Source organism: Canis lupus, chromosome 20 (assembly GCF_003254725.2).
Source record: "Canis lupus dingo isolate Sandy chromosome 20, ASM325472v2, whole genome shotgun sequence".
NCBI classification, from domain to species: Eukaryota; Metazoa; Chordata; class Mammalia; order Carnivora; family Canidae; genus Canis; species Canis lupus.
Window position 1 is genome coordinate 18579773 of NC_064262.1, and position 24130 is coordinate 18603902.

At 38.5% G+C, this 24130-nt stretch overlaps 1 long non-coding RNA gene across 3 annotated transcripts in view; it reads right to left on the minus strand.

Annotated features, from left to right (window-relative positions):
* Nucleotides 1-8431: 8431 nt before the first annotated feature.
* Nucleotides 8432-24130, minus strand: part of LOC118351658 (uncharacterized) — a 71494-nt gene continuing 55795 nt past the window's right edge. For all 3 annotated transcript variants that reach the window (XR_004807430.2, XR_004807431.2, XR_007404253.1), the window contains 3 exons: nucleotides 13069-13187; nucleotides 8669-8710; nucleotides 8432-8552 (listed from right to left, as the gene is read on the minus strand). This is a non-coding gene — a long non-coding RNA (uncharacterized LOC118351658). The remainder of the gene's footprint in view (nucleotides 8553-8668; nucleotides 8711-13068; nucleotides 13188-24130) is intronic.

Sequence of the window (24130 nt, forward strand, 5' to 3'; positions counted from 1 at the left end):
CTCCAGTTGAGCGATACTGTAGAGAACGCTTGCCTCTGGCCTCCTGGGGATTTTGCACAGTGGCCAACGCTGGTAGCACTCAGTCTGAGCGAGAGCTGGCCAGTCCCAAGGCAAGGAGAGCAGGGTGTTCGAGAACATGGAATCTGCAGTTGAGCACATCCAACTGGTGTGTTTGTCATGTGTGTGTGAACTGAGGAGGGTGAGTCCATCTCTTGTTGAGCCCGGGGTGCTCATTTACAGCAGAGCAGGGGTGACACCTGTCAGAACCAGAATGCAGGACGGATATTAATTTAGCCTGAGTTGAGGCTACTATCACCGAGACCTGGCATTAACCCAGTGGCTTACTTAACTGCTGTCCAAGTTTGTATCTTCTATATAACAGAGTGAAGGAAACATTCCAGATTGGTGGGCGGCCCTATTCAATACAATCACCCAGACGACTTCGCTCATGCTGCTCTGTTGTTCCCTAGAATTTTGTTATCACCTGTAGGGCACAGGCTGGGTTCCATGGGTTATGGCTTATTGAAAAGGATACAGAATATTAAGGAAGCTTGCCCATGGTCTTACAGCTGCAGGCTTGATAGCCCATATTACTTCTATCACATCTCCATTAGCCGGGACTTAGTCACTTGACCACACTTAACTGCAAGGAAGGCTGGGAAATGTTATCTGGCAGGGGCCCAACAATATAAAAGACAGGTGAAGGTGGGAAGTTGTATTAGAAGTCTAAGGAACCTCTCTTAAAATCCTCAGGTGAGTAAGGGAAATAACATATTTCTTCCTGGCACGTGGTTAATGTTCAATACATGTAAACCCACATTACTAGTAATAGTAGCAGTATCTGATAAACATAAATGTGAGGGTGAAAACAGACCGAGTCCCAGCATTAATAAGACCCCCTCCGACAGGGTATTAGGAGCTTCCGCCTCACCGGGAAAGGGACCTGGAATTAGCGACATTCTGATATCTGCTGATCTGGACTCCATGTGAAGAACTTATTTGCATAGGTTTCCAGGATGGCTCACAGTTCACTTCATTTCTTTGCTAGGTGAAAACACTCCCCCTACCTCCTAGTTCTTAAAATTTCTTTTCTTCAGAGTATCGACCCTGTTTTCTCTAACTAGACCCAAGTGTCTCAATAAGCTTCCTTCCCTCTTGATCACCAAGTATGGATTAGGATGAAAACGAGCAGACTATCTTTTGTGTTCTCTTTCCCTATCATGTCCTAAAGTTCATCTTATTGAAATTGTTCCCATATTTGTCTGCCCTCTACCTTAAACTATGAATTTTCCAAGAGCTGGGACAAGATATGCCTATTTACCATTACATCTCAAATTTTCATCAAGGTACCTAGCTACTAGTACACGCTCAAAAAGTATCCAAATAAATGAAACACTAAATACACAATAGCTGAAAAATATCCCTAGAAACTTAATATCTCAGTTGCTTGTCTTAGACATAAGCGACTGAAGCTGACAGTGAACAGATTAACACAGAAAAAGAATTTATTCTAAAAGGCTAGCACACAGGAAGTTAGAAAATTATTCTGAGCATGAATGAACTAGACTTGAGATCAAGCAACCAGGGCAACACCCAGATCCACACTGGAGACTGATCAGAGGGGAGAACAGATACCACCACCAACTATAACAGTGTATTTGTATCATTGCAACTTCTGCTTTCAAAACTTGATCCTGAAACAACTGTCAAACCATGCATGGTTGCCTCTATTTGAGGCCATATTACATGCCAGTGCCCTCTCTGCAGGGGGTGCCCAGTATCTGTGGTGTGAGTCAGTAACTGCTGTTCCCAGTATTCACAGAAGGAGTTTCCCAAGGAACACAGCAAGGGTCAGTTGGCCAATGTCAGTTGACCAAAAAGAAAAACAATTATTCATTATATTCAAATACAACTGTTGCCATTTTAATTCTCTGATTCCATGTAAAGAAAGTGGACCTACGATGCAAAGGATTAAAGTATATCATACCACATGTTACTATGAAAATTACTAAGATTTTGTCTTGTTTTCTCTTACTCTCCCACCTTTCCATGTATGCATATTTCTGAAGGATTTTTTGATCAGTTTATTCATTGTGGCACCAGCCATATTTTAACAGAAAGGAATTGCACAAAGATTTCTCAAAATCTACTGTGTTAGAAAGACAAGATCTTATTCACATATACAAGATTAAGGCAATTGCTAAGCTTTAAGGATGAGGTATATTTCCTCTATGAGAGAACATATCCGCTGACTGTATATTTATGCACTTGCTTATTATCTCTTTCCCCATAGAATACAATCTTTATAAGGGCAGGAACAAAGGTATTTAATTGTTTATTTGCTTCCCTGCTGGAACCCCAAACCTAGAATAATTTATGATGAATGGCAAGCACTCCATAAATGTTTGTGGAATGAATAAGTGAGTACGTGCTATATGAGTATGGTGGTTAACACAAAAGTGAACATTCTGAACTGTTTTGTTTCTTCTTTGTGAAGCTTTAGCCTTTGTACATTATTCGTCTGTTGAGTAAGATCATAGGACTACTCAAGGGGACTATAGGAATCCATGAAGAACTTCAGTCCTACTCTCTACTTTTGACTAAATGCCTAATCTCCAGAGTTTCCAACCCTGAAATTTCCTTCAATAGGTAAAACCCTCATCCTCCTGCTTCTCTTACTCTTAATCTCAGACTTTTTGTTGATCTTTAACCCCATTGGGTTATTATTATTCACCACCACCTTTGTCACTTCTTGACACCTCAGTCTGTATTCTACAATCATCATTTCAAGGATGCTCTTACTACCTGCACTGCGTTGAATCCCGTCCCTCTAAAATTCATGTGCAGGGGTGCCTGGGTGGCTCAATTGTTTAAGCAGCTGCCTTCAGCTCAGGTCATGATCCCAGGGTACTGGGAGGGATCAACAGGGAACCTATTTCTCACTCTCCCACTGCTTGCCACTCCCCTTGCTTGTGCTCTCTCTCTCTCTCTCTCTATATATATATATATATATCAAATAAATAAAATCATTAACAAAATAAAAATAAACTTCATGTCCACATAAAGTCTCAGATTGTGGCCTTTCTTGGAAATAGGGTCTTTGCAGATGTAATCAAGCTAAAATGAGGCCATCTTAGATGACAGTTGAACAAATCCAATGGCTGATGTCCTTAGAGAAATAAAGAGACCAACAGAGAGGGAAGAAAGCCATGTGAACACAGAGGCAGAGATTTTAGCCATGCTGCCACAAAGCAAGAAATGCTTAGGGTTGCTGGCAACCACCAGAAGATAAAAGCAAGGGAGGATCCTCACCTAGAGTCTTCAGAGAGAACATGGCCCTGCTAACACCTTGATATCATACTTTAGCCCCCAGCACTGAGAGAAAATAAATTTATATCATTTTACCACATTTGTTTATGGTACTTTGTTAAGGCAGCCTTAGGAAACCAATACACTATTTCTGGAGTCTCTTACTTCCTTGTTCCCCTAATAACAGTCATGATACTCATCTCTAATTCTTTTTTTAAAGATTGTATTTATTTATTCATGAGAGACACACACACAGAGAGAGAGAGAGAGAGAGAGAAGCAGAGACACAGGCAGAGGGAGAAGCAGGCTTCATGCAGGGACCCCAACGTGGGGCTTGATCCTGGGTCTCCAGGATCATACCCTGGGCTGAAGGCGGCGCTAAACAGCTGAGCCACCGGAGCTGCCCTCTCATCTCTAATTCTGAGCCCTTTCCAATATTGCTGCTGGTTCTCTTTAGCTGAATAGCTTGCTGGACAAAGTCACACAATACACTGTCCTTGGCCTTCACTCCATTTTTTCCTACCTACCACTTTCACTAAAATACCCACCTCCTCCCCCAACCCCACTCCTTACTTCCAGATTCTCTCTCTCTTCACTAGCCCCCTTTTGTAAACTTACCCTAAAAATCCTCCTGTGTCTCCATTACCTCTCAAGCACCATCTTCTTGCTTTCTCCCTCCTGCCATGCTTCTTAAAAGAATACACCTATGTACTTTGTTCTGTATTCACCTATCTCTTTCCTCCCAAACACATCTGTGAATATCCTCTTTCTTTTTAAAGATTTTATTTATTTATTCATGAGAGCTCGGAGAGAGAGGTAGAGACATAGGCAGAGGGAGAAGCAGGCTCCATGCGGAATCCTGATGCAGGACTCGATCCCACAACCCCAGGATCATGTCCCCAAGCCAAAGCCAAAGGTTGATCACTTTAACCACTGAGCCACCCAGGTGTCCCAGTGAATACATTCTTGACATCTCTGTGACCCTACCGAGCACTCATAATTTTCTTCCTAAAATCTTTCTCATACATCAAATTCTGGGACTTGGTGTTTGTTCTAGTTTCTTCCCTCCTTGACAACCACTACTTTTCAAATTTCTCTTTTTCCCTTCTATATCCCTTAATATTGGCATGCCCTCAAATCTAGTCCTTTACCTTCTCTTTTACTATTCTTTTGATGATCATGTTTATTTTTCTGAATTCTTCTATCCCCTCTACTTTACCTATTATATGCTTTGGAAGGTCCTAAATATATATTTTAATGAATAAGTCAATGAAGCCCAAATCCATACCTTTTAGATCCATGCATTTCTAAACATATATGACACTGGGTTTATTATACATCTATAATACCTACTATAGATCTGTGCTTTTTACATGCTGAATGAACTTTTACACAAATATTCCACTCATGCACAAAGTTCAATAAATCCAACACTGAATGTATTTCCACACCTGTACCTACAAGCCAGATCTTCCTTTCATTTTCCCCCAGCTATATGTATCACACCCTTACTCATATTCATTTCCTCTTTCTCTTATACTCTATTAATTTCCTAGTGTTTTGAATTTAATGCCTATAAAACATTTTAAATCTCTTTTTTTTCCCAGTCTCAATTCTCATATTCTAGATTGGCATTCATTTCTAGTGTTTTCCACATTTATTTCCATTCATCCTAACCCTCATGATTATAAACCAAATTCCCATCTGTTTCCTTCCCATCTAGCTCCCCTAGTAGTACAGCATGGTTTTTAAGAATACCAGTTCTGGTGTAAGCTGGACTCAGATTGAATCCCCACCTCTGCCACTTACTAGCTGTGTGGTCTTGGGCCATAATACAATCTCCCTGAACCTCAGTGTCTCCTTTGTAAAATAGTCAAAAGAATAATACCCACCTCACAGGTGCAGAGCACCATGTCTGGCATGTACAGAGTATTCAGTAAAGATGAGGATTCATGAGTCTGCAGATAGTGGCCATGCACATTATGGTAGCAGCAGTAGCAGCTAGAGGTATAGTGTCCATCCTCCCTGGTTCATCCATTAATCTTTCAGAATCTCCTGAAAGACTGCATCTAATGACCAACCATCCAAAGGGAGCTTTATGCAATCTGGGAGGAAGAACACAAATGCTAGGAATGGTACAGCTAGGAAGACACTAAAACCAACATCAGAGAATTTTTGTAGGAATTCAAAGAGAAAGTTAATATACTAAGGCTAGAGCAGTATCTGGCACATATTAAATACTCCATAAGTGAAATAATCTTTAGGAATATTTTTGAGGGTTATGCATAATGGTGCTAAAATGAGGATGTACTCTTGTAGCAATCACACAAAGAGGCTGTGGCAGACATCGGAACCATCCTCCATTGTTTCAGCACAGGAAAGGATTGCATTTTCCTGCCTTCTTCAAGTGAAGTACATCCAGAAGCTTTCTTTGGCCAAAGAAATGTGAGCCAAGGTAACCTCTTACTTCTACACAGAAACACTTAATTGACAAAACTCACTTCTCTGAAACTCTCCTGAGAAGCAGAACCTCTGTTCACCTTCAGTAGACATGGGACATGAGTAAGAAGTAAACCTTTGTTTCCCTAAACTGCTGAGATTTGGGATATGGGGTTACTGCAGCTAAACCCACCCTATTTTGACTCTTAGGGCTGATAACCAGAATCAAGGGAAAATTCTGTGTGCCCAAAAAACTATCTAAACTTCCTTCCCATCTTGAGTTATTTTTTTGGTGTGGTACTGCAAAATTTTTTTAATGAAAAAATGAGTAAAACGCTGGAAGTTGTTTCTTTAGTGAGAAATGGCACTGATAGCGTAACTGGAACTTGCCAAAAGACCAAACATGAAGGAATCTCGTTTCTGCTCTCTAGCTTCCAGAACTATTCCCCCTCCTACCCTGCATCCTGGAAGAGAGGTGCTTATCAACTTACATCTCCTGCTCCAAGCTTTGTTGTTCTTTCCCACCACATCTTCTCAAGTTATAAAATGGGAATATTCCCTTAATAAGCCATGTTTCTTTCTTTCACACAAGCATGCTCACTGTTCCCATTACCCAGAAAGTCTTTTTTTTCTTTTAAATCATTGTTCCTTTATCCACATGTCTAAATTTTACCCATCATTCAGAGTCCAACATAAATAAATCCCATCTCTCTCTAAAAAACTTCTTGTCTTCTCGCTCTCCCTAAAGTAAATAAATAATTCTTTTAAAAAGGGGTGCCTGGGTGGCTCAGTTGGTTAAGCATCAGACTCTTGATGTCAGCTCAGGTTATGACCTTGCATCCTAAGATGAAGCCCCACATTAGGCTCCATGCTCAGCAGGGAGTCCACTTGAGATTCTCTCCCTCTCCCTCTGCCACACACCCCTACTTGTGGGAGCACTTTCTCTCTTTCTCTCTCAGATAAATAAATCATAAACAAACAAGCAAATAAAAGACTTCTTGCCCTTCCCAGATGGAACTTAGGGCCCATTTTCTGATGTCCCCAAGGCATTTTATGTATGCCTCCCTTAATTTACTCTTTTTAAAATTTTGCATTCTTTTCATCAACATATATATTTTAAATCCCTTAGGAGATTGAAGCTTTTTGATGGCTTGACCCATGACTTATATATGTTCTCCTTGGTAATTTAATAGATTGCCTGGGGCTTAACAAGTCCTTATAGATAATTATAATGAATGATGATGAATGAAAAGTATTAATTTTTAACTGTATGATAAGACTTGGCCATCTGTGGCACAAAAAAATAAACTGCACTAAGATCTTTAAAAAGGTATTCTGATTTTAAGAAACCTAACCACTTATCACTACTCCCTTCCAAATTCTGACTCAGTTGGGAAACTGACCCAGAAATGGAGTTTATGGGATTATTTTTATGAGTGATAAAACTGGACTGAAAAAGGTAATTTGGATTCAAGCCCAAAATAGGCATTCCTGCAAATTCTGGGATAGATTGTGCCTAAAAAGTCACAGACATGGCAGCTGGAGGTAGGCTTCAGCCCTTGCCTAGTGAGGTTCCAACACAGTGACCAGAGTAAAGAAAAGAGCATGCAGTACTTGGGACAGTCTTGAGACAGAATGAATCAAACTCCAGGCAAGACATGAGCAGTGACTTTGATCCAGAGTCACCAATGAAACAAGAAAGGAACAAGGGAGAGAAAGAAATATTTCCTGTTTGAAAGGACCAGGAAGAAACATAAGAAGGAAAGATGAAGGGTCTTCCCTACAAAGACTCAGAAGCATAGGCCATAAAAACTAATGAAATCACTTAATCATAGCAGATGAGAATGCAGAAGAAAGAGAACCCAATTATTCCAACTTTCTGTGGCTTTAATGTCAGATTTTTAAGAAATAATGTATGTGCTAAGAAAAAAATGGCATTAGGTCATGTTTGGAGAGTCTTTTATGACTGGAGTCTCTAAGGTATATTTTTAAAAATATGCCCATCTTGAACTGTTTAGTTACTCATTTACTCAAATACAATTTTTGTGCTTTAAAGCATAATATTAGGTGGGCTACATCATATTGTCCAAAGGTCTTATGGAAAGCAGAAGGTTCAAATAGGCATGACTGTTATTGCTGACCTGACTGCCCAACTGGTACCAGTAGACCATAGCAGCATATGTATATAAGTGAAATCACATACTCACAGTTGAAATTTCTACTATTTTCATTTCTGACACTACAGTCTTTCCACCTGACCCAGAAATTCAAATATCCAGTTCTTTAAAAGAAGAATGTTAACTCTATAGAGATTTAGCAATCCAGCAAGCAAATGGCTTCTCTGGTGGGGAAAAAATATATACTGGCTCTCAGTAAAGTACATTTTATTAAAACTTAGAAGCAGGATGAAAGTGTGTTATTGCTTCTATTGTTTGAACTGTGTCTCCTATGTGGATTTGTAATGCCATATTTCATATTAGGTCCCTTACAAAGAGTTTTCAAATCATTAAAAGGCCATTGTTAATGGAGTAATGGGAAAAGAATAAGAAAGTGTCCCCTCCCCCTCCATAACTCTTCATCCTCCCCAAATACCAGCACCTGGAATAAGCCATGCTGTGCTTTCATAAAAAGCTGTTGGAAGCCAGAGAAAAACAGGCCAGATAAAATTAAGAAAAATGGATGTATCCCACTGACCCTGAGTATAGAAGAGAAATGTGGAGAATGTGTGAATTATTAGCACAGTAGAAAAATATTTTATTTAAGAACCACATCTTCACAGCTCTGCCTGAAGGGTTTCATTCAAGCTGGAAAAGAAAAAAAAAGTACAGATTCAAAGCTCTGGATACTCAAGAATCCATCATGTTGTGTGTAGGAGAATCATAAAATCACCAGCAAAAAAAAGACACAGTGGGAGTCCCACCTTGTAAACCATTAAGCTCCCGGGCATGCATCATACTTCATCCTAAGGGACAAAAGAGGAATTTCAAATGAATTTCCCAGCTCTGTCTATGGAGTGGCTCTTTCTGACAATAAAGTTTATCTTTTAAGGAATCAAACTCAGGGTTTTGTTTTATTTTGTTTTGCACTCATCTTCAACAAGAAATGAAATGCATTTACATTTTACATCCTCAATCTAAAAAACTTACTGCAGTTTTTTATCAAAAAAAAAAAAAGAAAGGAAAGAAGGAAGGGAGGAAGAGAGAAAGAAAAAACAAAACAAAAATTGGTACCTTGGCTCTTAATTTAGTGAATCCTTGGGTAATTCATGGGTCACCAGGATAACAGCCATATCTAAAAAGTGTGATAATAATATCTGCTGGACATGAGCATTTGCTTTTCTCTGGTTCTGTATTAGAGTCTATCTGCATTTGCTCACATCATTTGCACAACAGCACTGCCAGCTCAACGCTTTGTGGAAGAAACAGGTGCTTACAGAGGCAAAATACTGTGCTCACAGTCATGCTTGTAGTAAGTAGCAGAGCAGGGGTTTGATTCCCACCTCTGTCTGGTTCTGAAGTCACGCTGTTAAAATTTAAGAGTTTCTCAGCCTCGGCACTCTTTTCATTTTGGTTCAGATAATGCTTTGTTGTGGGGCTGTTCTGTACTCTGTAGGATACTTAGTAGAATCTCTGGTTTCTAACCCACTAAATGCCAGTAGTACCCCTCCCATTCAGGTATGACAACCAAAACTGTCCCAGACATTACCAAATGACCCCTGGAGGGCAAAATTCCCCCTTCATTAAGTACCATTACTCTCAACTAGTGTGACTCAGAAATGTGAAGCATACACTAGTTATCAGACTGCAAACATAAGAAACTTGTGCCAGAATGCAAATTAACTCTGTCACTAAGCATAGTGTTTACTTTGAATGCTTTTTTTTTTTTTTTTCAATAGCAAGACTTTTTCAATGAAAGCAGTGATGTGTAGATTTTTATTCTGGGGCAAGCTCTTTATCTCTTCAAAGATCAGCACTATGGATAGGGTTGCCATAAATCACTGTGGTATATTGCCTCTATGACAGGGTGATATTCATTGAGGATTTAATAAATCAATACTTTTAAAGTTGTTTTTCCTCTTAAGCCTGTATTAGGTAGTGTTTATTCTGGCAAAACACCTCTCATCAGTGACAGAAAATTATTGTAAAGCAGAGCTTCAGAAATGGCTTTAAGGTTGGATTTAAGTGTTGGATTATACCGCTCACTCCCTGACCTGCAAGTTCTAAGATAATATTCCTGCATGAGAAGTTCAGGGCCCAGCCCCACAGCCTGTCCCATGTCACTCCAATCCCAAGGTCTAATATAACTCGGTCCAGAGTAGCCATTGCAACATACAGGTTACTGGGGACTCTGGAGTCCCCACCATTGTCTTCTGTTGCTGCTCTTCCTTATGCCCATCAGTCACTATACCAATACAGTTGTCTATTGTCATGCTGTCCTCTGCAATCTCATCAACAAATGCCCACCAATATCAGCACATAATGAGAAAATAACATCCGCAGTAATAACAACACTCTCTAGCAATAATTGAATGCTTTCTTATGTGTAAGGCATTAACTAAGCTCTGTGTATGCCATAGCTCATATAGTTGTCACCATAACCCTATGAAGTAGGCGTCATTTTAATTTCCATTTTACAGATAAGGAAACTGAAATTGGAAAAATAAAAAATCTAAGCACTTTGAGAGAGGTCTTTTGACTGGAATCAACCCCAGATAAAACTCCAAAGTTTGTTGTTGTTGTTGTTTTAACTTTTTACTATAAAAAAATATCAAATATATTTAAAATTTGAAGAGTATTTAAAAACCCTCACAAATTAGTCATCCAATTACAACAATCACCAACTCATGGACAATCTTGCTACATCCACAACTCCACTCACCTCCTCCTGCACTTATTACTATATGGCAAATCCCCACACAGCATCATCTGTAAATATTTCAGGATGTATATCAAAAAGATAAGAATGGTTTAAAAAAAATAAACCATTGTCACACCCTAATATATTGTCAATAAAATATCATTAAACCATTAATATCCTTAAATCCTTAAATATCAGTTGTATCATAATTGTTATGAATGTTTATTTTGCTGTTTTGTAGTTTAAATCAGAAATCAATTCAGTGGGAGTTCATCTATGACTTCAGTCTCTGTTCATCTCTCTTGGTTTTCTTTCTGCAGTTTATTTTTGGAAAAAACTGGGTCAGTAGTCCTCTAGAGGAGGCATCTGTGTCACATTTTCTTCTTTGTTTAATTTTTTTAAGCTTTAAAAATGTAAAACCATCCTAAGCTTGAAGGCATACAAAAACAGGCAAGGAACAGGCTGTAGTTTGCTGCTTACTATGGTAGAGCACCTTGTACTCTGGATTTTGCCAAATGCAACCTCGTGGTGTCATTTACATGTTCCCGTATTGTTTGCATTTTCTGTATATTGTGGCTGGATCTAAAGGCTTGATCAGATTCAGGATCAGTTCCTTTAACACGTCTACTTCAGAGGTGGTAGTGTATTCTTCTATATGCAAACATGTAATGTCTGCTTTCCTTCTTTCCCCCAGATTTGTTTTTTTAACATCAATGTTCTGTGTAGGTTCTTGACTTCAAAGAACTTGACTTCAAAGCCTCTTATCAGGACATACAATAGACAAAAATATAGTAACAATACCAAATAAGTGGTTTCCTAACTCATTCCTGCAGTATTGTTGAGTGGTTACTCTACACTAAGCATTGAGTTAGGCTTTTGATACACAGAGACTCTACCTACCCTTTAGGAGGTCAGTCTAGTGATTGATGCTTCACTCCAGTCATGTAAAAACATCCAGTGAAATAACCAAACTGGCTTCTAGGGAACCAGGGAAGCTGTACCCAGCAAGAAGGAAATAGTCAATAATGGTAAGTATTTGGAAGAAGTAGAGACAAGGTCCTCTTGCCCTTTATAAGGATATTTCATAGAAACGTGATAGGAGTTGGACCTTAGAGGATAGTTAAGAGGTTGGTATATGGTGGAGTAGTTTCCAATGCATAGGAATGGTGTGAACTGAAGTACTGTGGAAGAGAGTATAGAGTGTGTAAATGGCCAGGGAGATGAGCAGTTGAGGGAAGCAGAGGAACTGCAGTAGGTCATCAGAGGAGAAGCTTGTTACCTCATACAATCTAATTTATAAAATCTTCAGAATCAGAAGGTCCTTAGGAAACCATCTAGTTGAGTAAAAGCAGCAACAAATATAATGACATTGAACACATTTATTTTTATTATCTTATTTAATCTTCGTACCAATACCACTGGTTAAGAATTATTAATCCCTATTTTATAGCTGAGAGAGCTCTTAATTCTGTTAATTCTCTCCTACCAAGTTTACCTAACTTGTAAATGCCAGAACAAGTATTTCAACTTAGGTCTGTGCTACTATGAGTTTATATGTTTTCAAGCACAACATGCTGTCTCTACCCTAACTTAAAAACATAGATCCCCCTAAAAGGATATTGATAAGGAGTAACCCAGCCTTTGATTAAACATCTCTAATGCTAGGGGTTATTCAGGAATATAACTTCCCAGAAAGAACTACCTACACTCCTTCAGATACTCATTTCTGTCCCAAATCATTTAGATGATTTTTTTAATTTAGGCTCAATTTTTAAAAAATGCATTGGAAAAGAAATATATAGTAACACAGCAAACTTGAGGAAAGAAGAGGAAAGCAAATAAGTTACAAAATTGGTCAACACACTTGCTCTGATTGATATAAAATCTGGCTCTAGGCTCCAAGAGAAAAAGGAAACAGAAGTAGGAAGATAAAGAAGATACTCATATTGATTGAGCATCTCTGTGCCTGGCACTATGCTGGCACTGATTATTTAACATAATTCATTTAATGTCAAAACATCCCTGTGAGGTATTTGAGAGATGATGGAATATTTTTTCCTTTGAAGACAAAGTTCTTGAGTGTAGAGCCAGAGAAATTTCTCACATAAGAGGAAATTGAGTTATAGAAGAGCCAAAGTTATCAACAGAAGCTTTGCAAGCAGCTTTTGCCAATAATATCCAAATCCCTATCTTCAGCCACCTTTGCCAGTTAATATCCAAATGTTGGCAAACTTATGAGAGTAAAATGATCCCAGGGTGCAATTTTAGTCTGTTCAAGTTTTGTATGAGTTTAAAGTGGGGTGAGTAGTGAAAAATAGCAATAGCTAAGATGACTTGTAAGCAGAAATTATAAGCAAAACAAAGAGAAAGGTGTCTGAGAAAATGGGGTGGGGTGCAAAATAAAATCAGGAAAAAACCTCAAATCTCTATAATTTGCCTTCAAAAGTTGATTGTTCAGCTTACCTTCTCTTCAGCAGTCTCAAGAGAATAGATTCTTCTGGTTCAAAGTAGGATTCTGAAAGACATCTTTCCCCACCAAAGTTCTTTTTCTTTTGTTCAGACCCATTAAGCCTCAATAGCATCTGGTGGTTAGAGAGAACCGTAGAGACAGAGTATTAATTGTTGATTATTCCTGTAAGAACATTACTGCAAATGAATTATATGAGGGTGCTAAAATTGAGGGGAGGAAATGTCCATTCAAATATCTAGCTCAAAATCTCTCAAAATATTTCTGAAACAAAATGAAAATGATATTTTTCAAGTAAACTTAAATATTTGTCTTTGACTTGGTCTTTCTTTAAATGTTAATAATCTGAACATTTTCAGTGGTTAGATTGTGCAGATGTAGTCGTAGAATAAACAATAATTGCTGACTGATTATAAGTAAATATTTCCCTGTCATTCTTCTGAGAGCGACCTTCTTAGGTTAATGTGCACTGGACTAAAAATATTGATTCCAGAAATGAGTGTGAAATGTCGTGATTTCCAATTATTTTAAGAAATTGCTCTTTGAGATTCTGAATTATGGAAGGATAAAGCGGCTCCAATTTAATCTGTGAAATAGGACTTTATTTAGAGTTCTTGGTCAAGTTAGGGAGGAAAAAAAATAAGACAAGGAAAATGGTGGGAGAATAATATTGTCGACTGGTGCCCTCCAGTGGCAGAACTTGAGGGTGTTTTTAGTTAAGTAAAATTCAAAGCGTCTCTCCTATTGCAAGGCTCAAGCATTTAGAACAAATGAGCCCAAACCTTTTGAGAGTGTCATAGTTACGAATCAAGCCAAAAAGGCTTTAGATTGAACTGTTTTACGTTGTATGGTCCTGAAATGCCAGTGAAGGAGGCTGTTTGTTAGCCTTGAGTATGAAGTTGTCTCATATGCTTGCGAATGGCTGAGAGCCACAGGTGCTCAATTTCAATTTCAATGGATTTAGCAGGAAGATACTGGGAAGGCATCTGAGAATCCTCAGGCTGAATGCCTTCCTTCCTCACATCTTTTTTTTTCTTTTTTAAAGATTTATTTATTTATTCATGAGAGATTCAGAAAGAGAGAGAGAGAGGCAGAGACAGAAGCAGAGAGAGAAGCAGGCTCCTTGCAAGGAGCCCGATGTGGGACTCAATCCCGGATTCCGGGGATCACGCCCCAGCCAAAAAAGGCAGATGCTCAACTGCTGAGCCACCCACGCATCCCCCTTCCTCACATCCATTATGACAACCTCTTTTGCTTCCCAGAAGGAGCAGGTCCTCACAAGGCGATACAAACTGTTTGCTTCTTGCTGGAGGCGTAAACAATTCTGTCTGCTGAAGTGAGTGTTTCAAGAGGAAGCTGATGGCCACAGATTCATGGGACAAATGTCTAGCTTTGGGTTTCCTCACCAAGCTCTAGGGGATTTATTCCCTTTCTTATTTTAAAGCCTTTGCCTTGACTTCCTGAGAATGTCTCTAGGTCCTGTCTCTTTTCTTTCCCATCTCCTGTAGGCTTCTTCCTCCTCTTTCCCCTTCCTCCAGAGTCTTCCTTTTCAGCAAGTGTCAGTGTCTTTACTTCCCACTGGATCTGAGCAAGGGGAAAAGCCTCTCAGATGTCAAGAGAGGCCTAAGGCATCTATACTCTTGAGTATTTTGGTATATTAAAACATAAAGAAATGCCTAGAGAGGTTTAGCAGACTTGTAGCATAAGTTAATGTTTCCAAAATTGGAATATATTTTCCTGTTAATAATTTTAACACAAATGCAACATAAATATATTATTCATATGATGATTACAGGTGATACTTTAAAAAAATTGGCTCCAAACAAACTATGAAAAGAGTGATCTAGGGGTGCCTGGGTAGCTCAGTTGGTTAAGTGTCTGCCTTTGGCTCAGGTCATGATCCTGAGGTCCTGGAATCAAGCCCTGCACCCATCTCCCTGTTCAGTAGAGAGCCTACTTCTCCCTCCCTCCCTCTGCTCCTCTCCCCACTCATTCTGTCTCTCTCTCTCTCATATAAATAAACTCTTTTTAAAAAAAAAAAAACAGTGATATAGTACATACTCATAAATTTAAAGATGTATGAAGAACACTATGCTCTGTAAGTCCTATCAATACATCTCTCTAACAATAAGTTTATATTCATTGAAAGATGATAGAATAGCATCAAAAGTCTAAAATTATACAGCATTAAAAGTCTCAGCGCTGAATGTGACATGTGAGCCAAAAGACAGCTTAGCCTTCTCTGAGAGAGTGAGTGAGTAGTGTTGCTCTGCAAATAAACATGGAAGTGAGTTCAGGCACAAAAACAAGTCAGAATTGAGGAAAGTATTTCAGTTAGCGGAGGGAGTTAGTCTCTTAGGTATCACCACCCCCAAAATCCTCAGTCATTTCAGATTCAAAGCATATGAATTTTAACTGCATGAACACATGAGGCCCCCCTCCTTCACCCCAGACTTGGGGAGGAAGTTTACATTACAGAGAAAATAATCCCTTCTGAATGGAAGCCAATGGTTGAGGAACTCTTGTTTGGATGCCCACATCCACTAGAGATAGTTCATATTCTAATAATTTTATCAACTCTTTCCAATATTTTATAGCATCTAGAGGAAACAAGAGAAACTAATTATACTTTACCTTCATAACCCTTGTAATCCCACCCTCAATCTTTGTTTGCAGATAGATATAAGCAATCAAGCAGAGTTTTGAGTGTAAATCAGAACTACTGTTTTAAGGAAACAATAACCTTTTTAAATTTTTTAATTTAAATTCAACTTTCTTAACATGTAGCATATTAGTTTCAGAGGTAGAATTTAGTGATTCATCAGTTGCATATAACGCCCAGTGCTCATTCCATCAGGTGCCCTCCTTAAAGCCCATCACCCAGTTACCCCAGTTCTGCACCTACCTCCCCTCCAGGGGAAGACAATACCCTGAATACCCTCTCCTTTTTTTCCCCAAACAATCTGAGAAAGCATTCAGGCAAGGTCACATAGCTGTTTGGGGTATGCAAATATAACTCTCAGTCTCATGACCTGCCCAATTTGCTAATTGAAGTCTCAATATAATGACTCTCTGGTTGCTAAAATGGTACGCATAATCCCTCTCCATAGCTGTAATATTTTGATCCGAATCTGCTCCTTCATGGAGCTTCTTGCTAAGTAATGCTCAAAATGAATTGTTCAGAATCAGTATCCTCACACTAAAGGATCAAGATGGCAAAATAACAGTACAGTTTAAGAAGATTGAAATGTTTAGGTTCATCGTGGGAACTGATATCATTTTAAGAGGACACAGGCAAAAGTTTGGATTTGTGGTGTGAATTCATTGGTGGCATGCACCTAATTGCATAATGTAACATCTCTTCCCACTAGATCAGTGATTTTAATCTGTTTCGGGTCAAGGACACCTTTAAAAAGCTATAGAAAGAAAGAAACCCTCTCCTTCTTCCCTTCATCTTCCTCCCACCCCAACCCAAATGTAAGCACATTAGGTACCGACTATCCTGTTCAATTTCAGGGAATTCACTGACCAAGATTTAGAATGCATATTCTAGATCAGTGGTTTTCAAAGAGGCAGTTTTGCCCTTGAGGGGACATATAGTGATATCTGGAAATAGTTTTTATTATCACAATGAGAAGGCACTACTGGAATCTAGTGGGTAGAGGCAAAGGATATCCGCTGCACATCCTATCATGAATTGTTGCAACACCCCACAACCACGTGTTACTGTACAATATGTTAGTAGTGCCAGTGTTAAGAAAACCTGCTCCAGATCTGTACTGCCTAGCACAAGGCCATCAGCCACATGTGACTACTGAGCTCTTGGGATGTGGCCAGACCCAACCGAGATGTGCTATAGTATACACCTGATTCCCAAAACTTCATATAAAAATGCAAATCATCTCATTTATAATATTTAAACAATAATATTGTTAAAACAATATCTTGAATATATTTGGCTACATAAAATGTATTTTTAAAACTAATTTCACCTGTTTCTTTTTACATTTTTGTAATGTGGCTACTGAAAATTTAAATTGCATGTTTGACTTGTATGACATTTTTATTGGACAGAGCTATTCTAGATTCTGTATAACAGCGAACCAATGATTAAGAACTGATTAAGAGTTTGATTCTAAAGCAGGTCCCTAGGAGTCCAACCTGATCCAACACCTGTTTTTGTAAATCCAGTTTTGTAAGAACATAGTCACTCATTTGTTTACCTATTGTCTCTGGCTGTTCTCATGATACAACCACAAATTTGAGTAATATGACAAAGATCACATGCTGACAAAGTATAAAATATTTATTATGTGCCTCTTCACAGAAAAAGATTGCCAACCACAGATCTAAAGGTATGTCCAGTACGTGGGTAGGATAAAAATCTTGTCATTTGGGCAGTAGTAATGTTTTCATAGTTGAAGCAAGCAAATCTGGGACTTTTGACAAAGAGCTGGCCCAACAGATGGGGAGCAGGTATAGCCTACACACAAACTGGCTAAGCTGCCTTCATATGACTGTACTTTACATTCCTATTCAACTGGAATATGGCTCTTTACAGAGGAGAGTAAAAAAGATAATAACTCATGTTAGCAACAGATCATGAATTCAGTTAACATTTATTTATTGAGCATTTGTTATCTGCTAGACATTATTCTAAGAGCTGGAGATACAACAGTGAACAAAAGAAAAGTTCCTCCACTGGTGGGGCATATAGTCTGGGAAAGAGAAAATATAATACAAAAAAAAACATATATATAATATGTCAAGTAGTAATCAATGCAATGAACAATGTATTAGCATCAAGAGCATTGAGATGGAGCAGTTAAGATGTTGTCATCATGGAAGGCTTCTCTGAGTAGGCAATATTTGAGACTATATAAACAGACAATTCTAAGCTTTCCCTGAGGACAATTAGATAGCACGTGTTTAAATCTTAAATGTGGCCCACTAATTCTCCCTGTACTAAGTTAACATAATTATTAGGACAACTGTGCCAAAATAAGTGTACAAGAATATGTTCCCTGGAAGTACACTCTTCATAATAAAAAGTGAAAACTTCTTAGGTATTCAACTGAATTTATTAACATAAACAATGCTCATGACATAGTAAGGGTTATTTAAAAAGGATTTTATTTATTTATTCATGAGAGGCAGAGACATAGGCAGAGGGAAAAGCAGGCTCCCTGCAGGAAGCCTGATGCAGGACTCAATCCCAGGACCCTGGGATCACAACCTGAGCCAAAGGCAGATGCTCAACCACTGAGCCACCCAAGTGTCCCAACATAGTAAGTTTTCTAAAGAAGCAAAAAGAGGTATTCTAATATAATCAAAGTTTTATAAAAATTTTATGTTTGAAGAGGAAAAGTCTCAAAGTCTTAGATACAAATGTTAGGATACCTAAAAAGTAGAATTTTAGACTTTTTTATATGCTTCTTTATAATTCTCTGTGATATTATTTTTGTAAAATAACCTATAAATATATTTATTTAGACAAAGAAGGGAGATTGTATTCCCTCAAATATGCAAATGAAAGGAAATCCTGTTAAACATCACCCTCATTGTGATCATCGTCCACTGAAACATCAGAAGTGAGTTGACATGGGGTAAGATGATTAATAGAATGAAAAGAATGAATTGCCTTTTAAACAAATCATGTAGATTCTGGGACGCAGATTTTTTTATATAACCTACCAGAGAACTAAGGTAAACCCAGTCAATTCCTTATTACATGGCCATATTGAAATGCCCAGAGATGTCAATACACCAACAAGAAACTCCAGGTTCAACAGAGATCGCTTATCAATTGCAGGTGGCAATTGCAGATGCTATACTTCCCAGGAAAACCCAAAGCTTTCAGTGCTTCTCAAAGCATGGTCCTGGGATCTCTACACAGGCACAAGCATCACTCGATGATGGTCGTGGTGGTGTTTGGAGACAGAGGAGAACTCTTAAAGTTTGGAGTCTTCATCCCTACTACACAATTTTATCTTGGTGGGACCCAGGATTTTCATGTTCAAGAGGTTCCCTGACTGTCACACAGACCAAAGTTTGAGAGTAAGTGTTCATGGGAAGGGAAGAGGATCCCTTTCAGTGTTATTATCTTTTAGCTTAGGAGCACTTACATTATAAAAGAGGGAAAAAGACTGCTGAACAACTAGAGGAACATTATATCTGATCAGAGCTCTTGGGAAAAAGAAAAGGCACATTGGGACCTGTCTAATCATCAGGTATTTATTGAAAGAAAGACTCTAGCTTATGTTGACTCTGTAAGGAGGACTGTGGCTAATATATGTTAATATAGCCTTGGCCTACTACTGAACATTCCTGATATTTTTTTGCCTGAGAACTGAAACTAGCATAATTTCCTGTCCTAATGAAACAATTCTGGGATTGGGCATATTTTCCCAAGCATATGTTAAACGATACTGAGAATGAGCAAAAGTAAATACCTACCTGTTCCTGGAAGGAAATATTTCTTCATGGAAGATAGGACTGCCTACCAATAAAATAGATTCTTTATCAAGACTTAATTAAGTCATTAAGACTTAATTTAAGACCTTCTCTTCTCAGTGCCTACCCATAACAGTAAATATATCATAGAATATGTTCAATTCCACCACTCCCCCACCTTGCAAGACCCACCATAAAGCATCCAGCTTGGGCCCCTTGTAAGTGCCCTTCCCTACACTGCCCTTCCCCATTCTGAAACAATACTAGACTCTACCACAATGGCATTTCCCTTATAGCAGGGGATCTAATACACATATAGCTTTGTTAACAAACAGTGCATCCTGAAGATCTAAGAGGTATTGATAATAAAGATGCCAATATTTCAGTTGATGCAGATTGGCATATTTCAGCTTCTCTGGGGGTATCTGTGGTATATGACTCATAAAAATTCTGTTTCCAGGCTTCACTGTTTCTCTTTCAAGAACCTTAACCTCTCTTATTCCCAAACTAAGACTCTTGGCAAATGTCCCCACCCAAAGTTGCATTTATCAAAGGAGTACCCCAATGAAAAGCTTAAAAGAACCAGGTCTGTTGAAGTTTTTGAAAGATTTTCTCCTAATTTATATTCTAGAGATGTTCGTAAGCAGTGGCAGCTGAATTTTACCTTTTATTAACTTTCTTGGTGCAACAGCTGTCTCCTTGATACTTAGGAATTAGAATATAAGCCCCAAGCTCAGAACACAGGCAGAACACAAAAGAAGAAAAGCAGCCAAAAATGTGTGGATTAAGATGTTGAGCCAATCTGGATGCCAAGGTCAGACCTCTCAGGATCTGTATTTGTCTCTCCCCTTTGCTGCCTGTGAGACCTTTGGCATCTCAATGTCCCTAACCATCAGATTTCCTTAACTTTCAATGGGAAGTGAAAAGTTGTGGGGTTAATTAATTATTGTTATTAATTAAAGGTAAAACGCAAACTCTATAAATGATAAGCTAATATTTATTTCTACAAACCATGTCTGAAAGCTCTCAGATAAAAAAAATGAAATAAAATATAAATTCAGATTTACCTTTGAAACTGAGTACTTCACTTGCTAGCCTTATGTCCTTGGGTAATTGATCCCTTTAAGCTTTAGCTTTCTCATCCACAAATCTTAAAATACTGCTACCCTATCAATAATAAATAAAAAATGTATTTAAAATACGTAGCACATTAATCCATTCCATCAACTCATATTGAGAGCACAAACTCTGGAGTCAGTCTACCTGCATGTAAAATTCCCACTTACTTCCTCTAATTCCTTGTCAAGGTATTACAAGAGTCAGAGTATTGCATATACTAGAATTCTTTCAGAAGCTGAGAACTTTGGGACCCACCATTATAATAGACCAAGATTTCTCTCCCATTAGCTCCCAAAAGTCTCTATACACCAGTCTGAACTCTAAACCGACTTTCAAAAAACAAAAAACTCCTATAATTATACATTGTTAGCTTTTCTGTATAAGACACAGCAACATTATTAGGTCTCCTTTCTTTTGCCCTCCCTCTTTTTCTTTTTGTTCTGTACCTTGGCATTCATGTTTTAATTGGAGATGATTTCTTCAGGGACATATCCACCAAGTAGTCAAGAAAGAGAATTTTAGGACCAGTTATCTGATGCCTTGAATACAAACTCCTACCATGACTGAAAATTACAAAATTGGAAGTATGTTAAGAAGCAAATACTTCCATGGTCTGTTAAGATATTCAGAGGCTTTGCACTAGAACAGGTTTACATTGTTTAATTTCTCCAGGAATAGGCAAGAAAAATATCAAGAGTCTGCCTTTGGGGAGATGCCATTTCATGAGTGATGAAGCAATAATGAATGCTAAAGCTGGAATTTCAAGGAATCATTTATGAGGGGGAAATGTTCTATAAAACTATTCAGTTCAAGATATTTACATAGGATATCCTTACTTTTCATCTGTTTGTCCACATAGTCAACAAATACTTATTTACATATTTAGTAACTGTAACATCTCAGACACTGTAGTATTGGAACAAAATTACTACAAGCTCACTGAGGCCTTCATTATTGGAATGCTTTTACTCAAAAGAAACAGGGCAGGAGGTAGTATCTAGAAGCACAACAGACATCCTAAAAAAGACAAACAAAAAACAATAGGTATCCTAGAACCAGAGGGTGGAAATAATATTGAGTATGATGGGAAAATGATAGGAGTATGGAACCAAAGGGAAACAGTACATGGAATATACACCTCAGGCAGGTAGAGTAGGAAGATAAGGCAATCCTATTACAAATTGCAAAATGACCTTAGAAGCATGATCCAGCACCAATGTGAGGTTTCAACTACTTGGACATGCAATCTGAATTCAAATTTGACTAAGACCTTGCCTTTAACCACTACACTAGTGTCTCTTTCAGAGTATCTCGTAGATAGCCCAACTAAAATGACATCCTTCCTGAGTGTCTAACTTCCCTCCTTTGTTTTCTCATAGCATCCAGTTCCTTCTTTTTGCATAATTCTGATCACTCTCTATAATAATTGCTGCCTTAACTTTCTCCCATACTGAACTATACAGGCTTCTTGAAGCCATAGATGATCTCTTGTTTTCTGTATTCTCACCAGTGGCTGGTTTACTGTCAATCCTCAGTAAGTGTCTGTTGGTTGTGGGGGCACATAAATAAATGGATGGACCCATTGGTTGATGAATCTATAAATGATGAAAGTAGTGAGTGAAGGCTCTGCATACTTGTTTACCTAAGAGGAGTCCAAGATAATCAAAGTAAAGGTAAATAACAACAACACAAGTGGCCGCTGTTCGTCAATTTAGATACCAGTCAGTTATTGATCTAACTGAAATTAATCATCTAAAATACAATGGTAAATTTAGTCTAAACTTCCCACATCTTCACTGAAGGAAGAAGGGGATGGCATGATAGTTACCATTTGGTCTTTTGTGTTGTCTCCAGAACTCACATTCCCTGCAACCCTGGCTCTGCTGTGGTCTGCATGTACATGCATGGTTTGAGTACATTCAGCCCCAACCCAGACAAATGGCTACTAATTCATCTTCCTTGTGAATTAGCCACAGGCAAGGATGATGCTTGTTCCTCTGCTCCCCGTTTCCCAGTTCTCTATACCATTGTAATGGAGAATCAGGCAAGTTATGAAACCCTGTTCACCCTATGGCCCTACTGGCATTAAAAAGGAAACCTACATATATTTATGAGCAAATATGTAAGAGAAGTGACAAATTGATAATGGTGGATATTTCTGGAATAGAGGAATAATGGAGACTTTGTGAGTTTTTTATCTGTTTTGGTTTGTTTGGTTTTTTTTCTATAAACTGTATTTCTGGTGAAGTAAAAACAATTTAAAACTTAAGATAGCAATTCTGAACTCACAGCAATACATGTGACTATTGCTTTACGAGTCAATATATATACTGCCAAGGAACTCTGTGTTCCTTGGGGTCAGATCATGTCATGCTGTAACATATCAGCTTCTTAGCACTGAGCACCAGGCTCTGTAGAGCAGAGACAAGATACTAAATGAATGAACTTTCAGTTTCTGCTTATAATTTGAACTCTCATACCTAGAAGTGAGGATGATGAATATTTTAGTTCTTATCTAAAATTTGGAGAATGTTGGGATCCCTGGGTGGCTTGGCGGTTTGACATCTGCCTTCAGCCCAGGGCATGATCCTGGAGTCCCAGGATGGAGTCCCACATTGGGCTCCCTGCATGGAGCCTGCATCTGCTTCTCCCCTTGCCCGTCTCTCTCTCTCTCTCTCTCTCTCTCTCTCATGAATAAATAAAATATTTAACAAAAAAAAAAGTTTAAAAAAATAAAATTTGGAGTACGTCTGAAGGATATTTGTACACTTTGGTACTGCCAGTCTTTGGAATAATGTTGGATTGAGGTCAGAAAGAAGAGAGAAGGAAGTAAATGCTGAGTCAGTAATGCAAATACATTCATTGATTCTGACTGGCTTTCAATGGTAAACCATCTTCATTTTTCTTCTACATTCTTCTTAAGCACATTTTTTTTCCCATTGCAAAGCAGGTCTGTCCTTATGGTGCCTTTCAGTGGAAACTTTTGTCTTTATACACAGGCTGGCTGACAGTCCAGAGAGAGACAGGAAGGCCAATGTTCAATTTACTCCATTTCTTCTAAAACAGGCAAACCGTGCATAACTGCAGCAAGCCTGACATGGTCTCCCTTCGAGGGCATTTCATTAGGGCTGTCATTTTTCCTAGGTTTCCAGCCCACCTAAAAGAGCTAACTTCATACCTCAAGCAGGATCAACTTTAATAATAAACACAAAAGATGAGCACAACACAGGAAGAGCACCATTGGACAGGACCTTGATTTATGCCCCAAGGACCAGAGAGCTATGTGCCTACCTTCCAAATGCAATCAAGGGAGACCCCTTACACAACATGGAAAGAAACATCCAGGAAAACAGGGTGCAAAGAGTTAACAGAGGAAGCTTTGTGATCAGGTGAACTTGAATTCAGCACCTGGCTCTCCTGGACCTCTGTGGTCAAGGTCTCACTTCCCTCATCTGTAAAATGGGGATACCATTAATCCTTATTCCA